Consider the following 9,230-nt stretch of genomic DNA (forward strand, 5'->3'; position numbering starts at 1 on the left):
ATTTTATTTTGGAACGGCGGAGGAGTTTGCGAAGGCAGAAGGACTGTGGCAGAACTGAGAAATGGCTGTGTGCTGACATAACTTCATGACTGTATTTTCTTTGTTCTTGTTTGTTTGTTTCACTGCGTGCGGGTATATGGGCTAAAGGAGCCAATCTTGTATATATTTGGACAAGGGAAGTGATGGGACTTTCACTCGAAGTGAGGGCTCTTTGGGGTGTAGGTGGATATGCGGGGTTTGTGCGCTAAAAGGGGATTTCTGGGTTTTTCTAGGGCCGGGCAAGGGGGAAAGGGACCCAGGCGGGGGCCTCCACGCTGGCCGGTCTAAGCCGGACAGTGAACGGGAGCGAGGTGGGTGGAGGGGCTGCGGCCATCGGAGCCTGGCAGAACAGGGTCCGAGTGGTCTAGTCGGGGTGGAAAGTTGGGGGGGATGGAACCGAGGTTGGGGGAAGGAGTTTTACAAGAGGCAGTGGACGGGAGGAGTTGGGGAGGAGTGGGGGGGGGGGGGGGGGGGGAGTTTACAACTCTTGGGTATAACGTACGGTACTCTTTCAGAGGTTGGGCGGCATTGAGTGTGAGGGGGGGGGGGGGGGTGGACTATATGGTGACCATGGCCGGTTCCAGACTCCTTTTTTCTTTTTCTCCTTTATGATTTGTTTCCACCGTGGGAGGGTTTGTTTTATTGGATGCATATATTGACAGGTGGGTCGTTGTTTGGGTGGTGGGAGGATGGGATTGTTGTTATTGTTCAGGGGATTGATTTTGTATTTGTTACCATTTACTGTCTGTGGGTGGGGTGTAAACTTTGAAGGAAAATGTGAAAATGGAGAATAAAAACATTTATAAACAAATAAAATAAAACCATGCTGACTCTGATGGATTGTGTTTTGACTTTCCAAATGTCCTGATATTACTTCCTGTGTGGAGTTTGCACTTTCTCCCAATATCTGCGTGGGTTTCCTCCGGGTTCTGTGGTTTCCTCCTACAGACCAAAGATGTGCAGGTTAGGTGCTAAATTGTCCCTTAGTGTCCGAGAGAGATTAAGTGAGGTTACTGGGTTACGGAGATAAGGGTCAGGGCGTGGGCCTATGTGGGGTACTCTTTCCAAGGGTCGGTACAGACTCAATGGGCCAAATTGCCTCCTTTTGCACTGTAGAGATTATATGATTCTATGTTACAATTCAATCATGGATGTGATTAACAGCAGCAATAACAACAGAATCCAACCCCTTTAATCACTTGTGAACACACTGGTGCCTCAGCAGGTCGGACACCTAAGTGAATCCCTTCCCACAGTCAGAGCAGGAGAACGGCCTCCCCTCTGTGTGAACCCGCTGGTGAGACAGCAGTTGGGACGACTGAGCGAATCCTTTCCCACAGTCAGAGGAGGTGAACGGCCTCTCCCCGGTGTGAACTCACCGGTGCTTCTGCAGGGCGGATGAATCAGTGAATCCCTTTCCACATTCTGGGGCTGGTTTAGCTCACTGGGCTAAATCGCTGGCTTTTAAAGCAGACCAAGCAGGCCAGCAGCACGGTTCGATTCCCGTACCAGCCTCCCTGGACAGGCGCCGGAATGTGGCGACTAGGGGCTTTTCACAGTAACTTAATTGAAGCTACTCGTGACAATAAGCGATTTTCATTTTTTTTCATTTTCACATTCGGAGCAGATGAATGGCCTCTCCCCGGTGTAAACCTGCTGGTGTGTCAGCAGTTGGGATGACTGAGTAAAACCCTTCCCACACTGAGAACAGGTGAATGGCTTCTCCCCAGTGTGAACCCGCTGGTGTATCAACAGGTAGGATGGATCAGTGAATCCCTTCCCACACTGAGAGCAGGTGAATGGCCTTTCACCAGTGTGAACTCGCTGGTGTGTCACAAGGTGGGATAACTGACTGAATTCCTGGCTACACTCAGAGGAGATGAATGGCCTCTCCCCAATGTGGACCCGCTGGTGTGTTTGCAGGGCGGATAACTGAGTAAAACCTTTCCCACACTGAGAGCAGGTGAATGGCCTCTCCCCAGTGTCACTGCGTCGATGGGTTTCAAGTGCAGATGGAGACTGGAATCCTTTCCCACAGTCACCACATTTCCGCGGTTTCTTCATGGTGCAGGTGTCCTTGTTACCATCGAAGATCGCTGATGAGTTGAAGACTTGTCCACACACAGAACATGCGTACGGTCTCTCCCACTGTGAATGGTGCAATGTTTTTTCAGGCTGTGTAACTGGTTAAAGCTCTTTCCACAGTCAGTGCTCTGGAACACTCTCACTCGGGTGTGTGTGTCTCGGTGCTTTTCCAGTCATTTCTCCTTTGAGATGCAAAAGCCGATGATATTCGGGTCCCGGTGAATTGAGTGACTCTGTCAGATCTTGACGTGACATTTGGTGTGAGATTTCTGTCTATAGATCTCACATTGTAATAGGCTGCAAAAGGAGTTTACAAAAGACATCGCTGTCAGTACAGGATATAAATTCAGAACAAACAATTCTAGTTTCTCTGGAACATTCTTTCCTCTCTCGATCCCGGAAATCTGTAAATCTCCATCCCACACACTCTCCCTTCATTCTCACTCTGCTACGTCTAATAATCACCCTCCCAATTCTCCTGAAGGTGTCGATTCAAACTAATTTGACAGATCCATGCTGATCCCTTTCTTTCCAAACCTGAAAATCTCCTGTTAGCGGGAATGAATCGGAAAGAATCACTCTTTCAGGTCTGCTCCAAACTTCAAACATTTAATGATTATGCCGGCGGGGAGTAAGCCTTCTCCACTGAACAACAGAAATCCTCAATACTTATACAGTATCAGAACAGAATCATTGAGGCTCTGCACACTCCCTGGATTCACTTTCTTTTCCTTTGGATGTTGCAAGTCACCAATTGAAGATCAGATATATGTTGAGAGTCGGTAAATTTGGAATGAGATGGAGGGAAACTACTTCTCGCAGAGGATGGTGAATTTGTCGAACTTGCTGCCCCAAAGTGCGGTGGAATCTGAATCATTAAATGGTTTCAAGAGGGAGATAGATATATTTCTGATTTTAAAAACAGGTTAAAGGGATATGGGGAACAGGTAGGGAAGTGGATTTGAGACCAGGAAGAGATCGACCATGATCTGATTGAATGGCAGAGCAGGCTCGAGGGGCTGAATTGTTTACTCCTAATCTCTATGTTCTGAGGAACATCCTCTGAGCTGTCTCCAATGCCACTATATCTTTATTCAAATAAGGGGACCAAAACTGTGCACTGTCCTCCAGGTGCGGTCTCACCAATGCCTTGTATAGTTACAGCAACACTTCTTTACCTTTATGCTTTGTGCCTTTAGCTGCAAATGCCAACATTCCATTCACTTTCCTTACTACCTGCCATACCTCCATGCTAGTTTTCTGCGATTCATGCACAAGGACACCCAGATCCCTCGGCACCGGAGCACCCCAAAGCCTCTCTCCATTTAGATGATAAGTTGTGTTTCCATTTTTCTGACCAAAATGGATGACCTCACACTTATCCACATTAAACTCCATCTGCCACATATTGACCTACTTACCTGACCTATCTATATCCATTTGTAAGGTTCTTATTTCCTCATTGCAACTTACTGCCCCACCTATTGGAGTGTCATCTGCAAATGTGGCTACAGAACCATCTCTCCCTGTATCCAAGTCATTGATATAAATTGTAAATAGCTGGGGCTCAAGGACTGAACCTTGTGGCACTCCAATAGTTCCATCTTGCCATCCAGAAAAAGACTCATTCTTCCTGATTTTCTGTCTTCTGTCCGTCAGTCAATCTTCTATCCAAGCTAATAAATTACCCCGAATCCCGTGTGATCGAACATTGTTCATTAACCTTCTTTAAGGCAGCTTATCAAATGTCTTTCGGAAGTCGAGAGATACTACATCTACAGGATCCCCATTCTCCACTTGGCTTCTTACATCTCCGGAGACTGCTCGCAAATTAGTCAAACATAATTTACCCTTCATAAAACCATGCTGACTCTGATGGATTGTGTTTTGACTTTCCAAATGTCCTGTTATTACTTTCTTAATAATGTTCGAGGGTTTCACCTAGCAACAGTGAAAAATGGCGATTTGCTTCCAAGTCAGGATGCTGTGTGGCTCAGAGAGGAGTTTGCGGATGATGGTGTTCCCATGTGTCTGTAGCTCTTGTCCTTCTCTAGGTGGCAGAGGCTGTGGGTTTGGAAGTTGCTGGTGATAGAGCCATGGTGAATTCCTGCAGTGAATCTTGTCGGTGGTACACACACTGCTGCCTCTGTGTGATGGTGGTGGAGGGAGTGAGTGTTGAAGGTGTTGGATTGGGTCCCACTCAAGTGGTCTGCTTTGTACTGGATGGTGTCGAGCTTCCTGAATGTTGATGGAGCTGCACTCATCCAGACAGGGAGAATAATCCATCACACCCCTGACCTGTGCTTTGCAGATGGTGTACAGTCTTTGGGGAGTGAGGAGGTGAGTTCCTCGCTGCAGGATTCTCAGCCTCTGACCTATTCTTGTAGCCACAGTATTGATATGGATGGTTCAGTTCAGTTTCCGAGTGAATCAAATTGACTGAAGATTGCCGTCTGAGATGTTTGGGACCTCAGGAGGAGGTGGAGATGGATCATCAACACGGCACCTCTGGCTGAAGATTATTGTGAATGCTTCAGCCTTGTCTTTTATATTGAAGTGCTGGGCTCCCTCATCATTGAGGATGGAGGTATTCGTGCAGCCTCCTCCTCCTGTTAGTTGTTTAATTGTCCATCGCCATTCCAAGTGGGTGTGACAGGACTGCAGAGCTTAGATCTGATCCCTTGGTTGTGGGGTCTCTTTGCCCTTTCTATGACAGGTTGCTTTTGCTGTTTGCAGGTAAATAGTCCTGTGTTGTAGCTTCACCAGGTTGACACCTCATATTCAGGTTTGGCTGGTTTTGTTCCTAACATACCCTCCTGCACTCTTCATTGAACCGGGTTGATCCCCTGGCTGGATCTTAATGGTAGAGTGGGGGATATACCAGGCCAGGAGGTTGTGATTTAATTAAATTCTGCTGCTGATGGTCGAGAGCGACTCATGAATGCCCAGTTTTGAGTTGCTAAATCTGTTTGAAATCTATCCCATGTAGCACAGTGGTAGTGCCATACAACACGAGGTGGGGGAGAGGAGGCTTATTCTCCATGTGAAGATCATACTTTGTCTGCTCAAGAACTGTGTGGTGATCACTCCTCCCAATACTCTCACAGACGGATCTATTTGTGATAGGCAGGTTGGTGCGGATGAAGTTCAGGAGGTTTTTCCCTCTTGTTACTTCCCTCACCACCTGCTGGAGGCCCAGTCGAGCAGCTGTGTCCTTTAGTACTCAGCCAGCTCACTGAATAGTGAAGCTACTGAGCCAGTGATGGACATTGGAATCCCCCACCCATAATACAGTCTGTGTCCTTGACTCAAAGTGATGTTCAGCATTAAGGAATATTGATTCACCAGCGGGATGGGTGGTAGGTGATAATCAGCAGGAGGTTTCCTTGCCCATATTTTACCCGATGTCACAAGAACTCTTGGGGTCGAGTCGGTGTTAAGAACTCTCAGGGTCACTCACTCCCGACTGTATCCCGCTGTGTACACAGATCCCACCGTCCACACAAATTGCTGAACTCAGAGGGAAAAAGCAACATGACGGAATTTTCTCTCAAAGTCCAATTCCTCACAGGCAGCTCTCAAAATTGGGAAGACTGTGAGATTGTCCATGGTGCAACATTTCTACAGGAAATAATGTGAGGGCTCAGAACAATGTGGAATGTATCTTTGTTGTACTGACTATTAAAGTGACATTTCTCTTGTTCTGTGAAATATCCAGTCACTGTTAATTCAGGTTTGTGTCGATTTTAGTTGGTTTGTCACAGTGAAAGTTTGAAAATGTGAAATTTTGTCCATTGGTTTTCTTTCCATTGGAGATTCCTTTCATTTAATAAGTTATCAATCTGTACAGAGATGTTAACATTAGACAGAGAGTCATTAGGTCAGTGGAGAAGGTCATTCTACCCATCGAGTCCATGCTAACCCTGTGTAAATCATCCATTCAGTCCCATTCGCACCTTCTATCCCCGTACCCCTGTGAGTTTATTGCCCTCAAGTCCCCATCCAATTTCCTTTTGATATCTGAGAAAAGTGGGAGGAACCAAAGGAAATCCAGTTTAATCTGGCACACCCGCTGTTTATTGTTAAGAGCTGGAAGAGCATCCTGAAATGTAACAAGAATTCTGTCAGTTAGTGGCTAACTAGGCAATATGTTGTGATGAGGTTTTAGAAATAGACCCTCGGCAGACTCGTTCACTGGAGCTCCACAGTGAATCTATCCAACAGCCACAGCGACCTCTAATGTTGGGACATGGATGCTGCCGTAAAAGGATGCTTGAAAAGTCGATGCAGACCTTCTTTATAACAATAATCTTTATTAATGTCACAAGTAGGCTCACATTAACACTGCAGTGAAGTTACCGTGAAAAACCCCTTGTTGCCACACACCGGTGCCTGTTCAGGAACACTGAGGGAGAATTCAGAATGTCCAATTCACCTAACAGCACATCTTTCAGGACTTCTGAGAGGAAACCGGAGCACCCGGAGGAAACCCACGCAGACACGGGGAGAACATGCAGACTCCTCACAGACAGAGACCCAAGCCGGGAATCAAACCTCGGTCCCTAGCAATGTGAAGTAAAGGTGCTAACCACTGTGTTACTGTGTCGCTTATAGATGCGACACACTGCTGCCACTGGGTATCAATGGTGAATGGGGTGCTGATCATGTGCCTACTTTGTCCTGTATAAAACAATCTCTCCTAAGACTGTCTGATAATTAAGCACTTTATAGAATTGATTAAAACCTGATAAATTTAAATAATCCAGTCCACTTGGAAAAAAAAACTGCTCTTCAAAGATATATTGGTACAAATTACATGAAATCTTTGTAGTTGAATTGAGTACCTTGACTCCTCACATGGACACCTGGCTGACAAGAGGCACTGATTGGACAATTGCTGGAAACAATGAGCTGAAATGTTTTACTGGGAGTGAAACTATCTGTTTAACCCGGAATCGACTATGTGAGAGTTAAAGGCAATACCAGGCTAAATTACATTGAATATACAGCACAGAAACAGCCCAACCAATCCATGCCAGTGTTTATACTTCACTTGAGCCTCCTCTCATGCTTTCCCATCTGACTCGATCAATGTATCCCTCTGTTCATTTCTCCACATTCCCACCACTCTCTGGGTAAGAAGCATCTCCTGAATTCCTGATTAGATTATCTCACATTCATAGCTTCTAGTTTTTGTCTTACCATTACAAGTGAAAACATTCTTCATGTGCATCAAAATCTTTCATAATTTACAGCCCTCCATTAGCTTCTAAGCCTTGTATTTTGATGAGAGCAGTGACCCGGCCTATGCATCGCCTCCTGATAGGTTTAACCTCTCACACTAAAAATCTAAAGACAAAAATGCTTGGTTCACACTTGAGCTCAGCGCAGTGAGAGCAGGGATGGAGTTACAAGGGAGCCCGAGAACAGCAGATTCACTGAGATTGGGTGGGCTGGTCGGATCTGTGTGAATAAACTGGTTAATCAGAGTGCCAATGATCGGGGACTTGGTGTTCTGGGTAGTGGAGGAGCCCAAGTGACAGCCTTCAATAACAGATTAATTTGCATTTATACAGCACATTTAATGTAATTAAACATCCCAAGGTGTTTCACAGGGACATTGGAAATCCAGATTTCACAAATGATTTGATAAAATTGTCCAAGCTCATGTGACAGAAAGCACTGCTTCGTTCTGTCTCTGCCTCCACACACTCATTCCCTATTGATTGTAACACAAATTCATCCCTCTATACTTCTGCTTTTCCCTCAATCCTCCTCCCCTGAAAGGGCTGACTCTTGGGTGCAGCTTCACTCTCAGCTATTGCCCTCCCCAATATAGAACATAGAACAGTACAGCACAGAACAGGCCCTTCGGCCCTCGATGTTATGCCAAGCAATGATCACCCTACTCAAGCCCACGTATCCACCCTATACCAGTAACCCAACAACCCCATTTTTAGGACACTAAGGGCAATTTAGCCTGGCCAATCCACCTAACCCGCACATCTTTGGACTGTGGGAGGAAACCGGAGCACCCGGAGGAAACCCATGCACACACGGGGAGGACGTGCAGACTCCGCACAGACAGTGACCCAGCCGGGAATCGAACCTGGGACCCTGGAGCTGTGAAGCATTTATGCTAACCACCATGCTACCGTGCTGCCCTTGGACTGTGGGAGGAAACCGGAGCACCCGGAGGAAACCCACGCACGCATATGTCACCCAGGTGTCTGAAGTTAACAAACTGTTTTCTACGGGGGATGTCAGAATCAAACCCAGTGACATGTAGTTTGTGTCCGGAATTGGGTCACTGCCCCCCACTCCCACTTTCATCCCAGTCCCAGGGGTTTGGAGACTGGTTTGAAGAGGGCTAATGGCGGCTGAATCACCCATAATGCACCTCGCCGGAGAAACCGCTCTATCCACCGGTCGCGGGACGAACCGGGACTGCGCATGTCCAAAGGAGAGGAATCTATGCACATGAGCAGTGGCGTTTATTCCTCTTGTGGTCAAAAGGGCATCCATGATGACGTCACATCCGCTGCCTATTTTTCTGTCCAGTAAGAAGTCTTACAACACCAGGTTAAAGTCCAACAGGTTTGTTTCAAACACGAGCTTTCGGAGCACGGCTCCTTCTTCAGGACCTGAAGAAGGAGCCGTGCTCCGAAAGCTCGTGTTTGAAACAAACCTGTTGGACTTTAACCTGGTGTTGTAAGACTTCTTACTATTTTTCTGTAGGCCGGCAACCAATGGGAAGAGTTGGAGGACCGGAAGGACTCTGGTCCTCCGGCCAATCAGAGTGCGGACTTTGTGTTAACCACGTTTCTGCTTCATACAGACTGAAAAATCCTGCTGTGCCCAACATCTGTGAGTAAAACACTTTCATTTTTTTTCTCATTCTCACCTTCAATTGGTCACTTGCAGCAACTGAAGGGAAAGGAAGTGAATCCAGGGAGGGTGCAGACTCTGCAAAGCTTGGCCCAGGTCTCCCTCTCTTAAAGAAATTGACATCCTTTGTGCCCTCAGCTTGAAACATTTATTTGTCTGGCTAAAAGGATGCATAGAATTTACAGTGCAGAAGGAGACCAATTGGCCCACTGAGTCTG

The 9,230-nt window shown here is 46.6% G+C and overlaps 1 pseudogene; it reads right to left on the reverse strand.

Moving 5' to 3' along the window:
* Positions 1-1,240: 1,240 nt before the first annotated feature.
* Positions 1,241-9,230, reverse strand: part of LOC119951191 — a 73,211-nt pseudogene continuing 65,221 nt past the window's right edge.

Source organism: Scyliorhinus canicula, chromosome 17 (assembly GCF_902713615.1).
Source record: "Scyliorhinus canicula chromosome 17, sScyCan1.1, whole genome shotgun sequence".
In the NCBI taxonomy this organism is placed as follows: domain Eukaryota; kingdom Metazoa; phylum Chordata; class Chondrichthyes; order Carcharhiniformes; family Scyliorhinidae; genus Scyliorhinus; species Scyliorhinus canicula.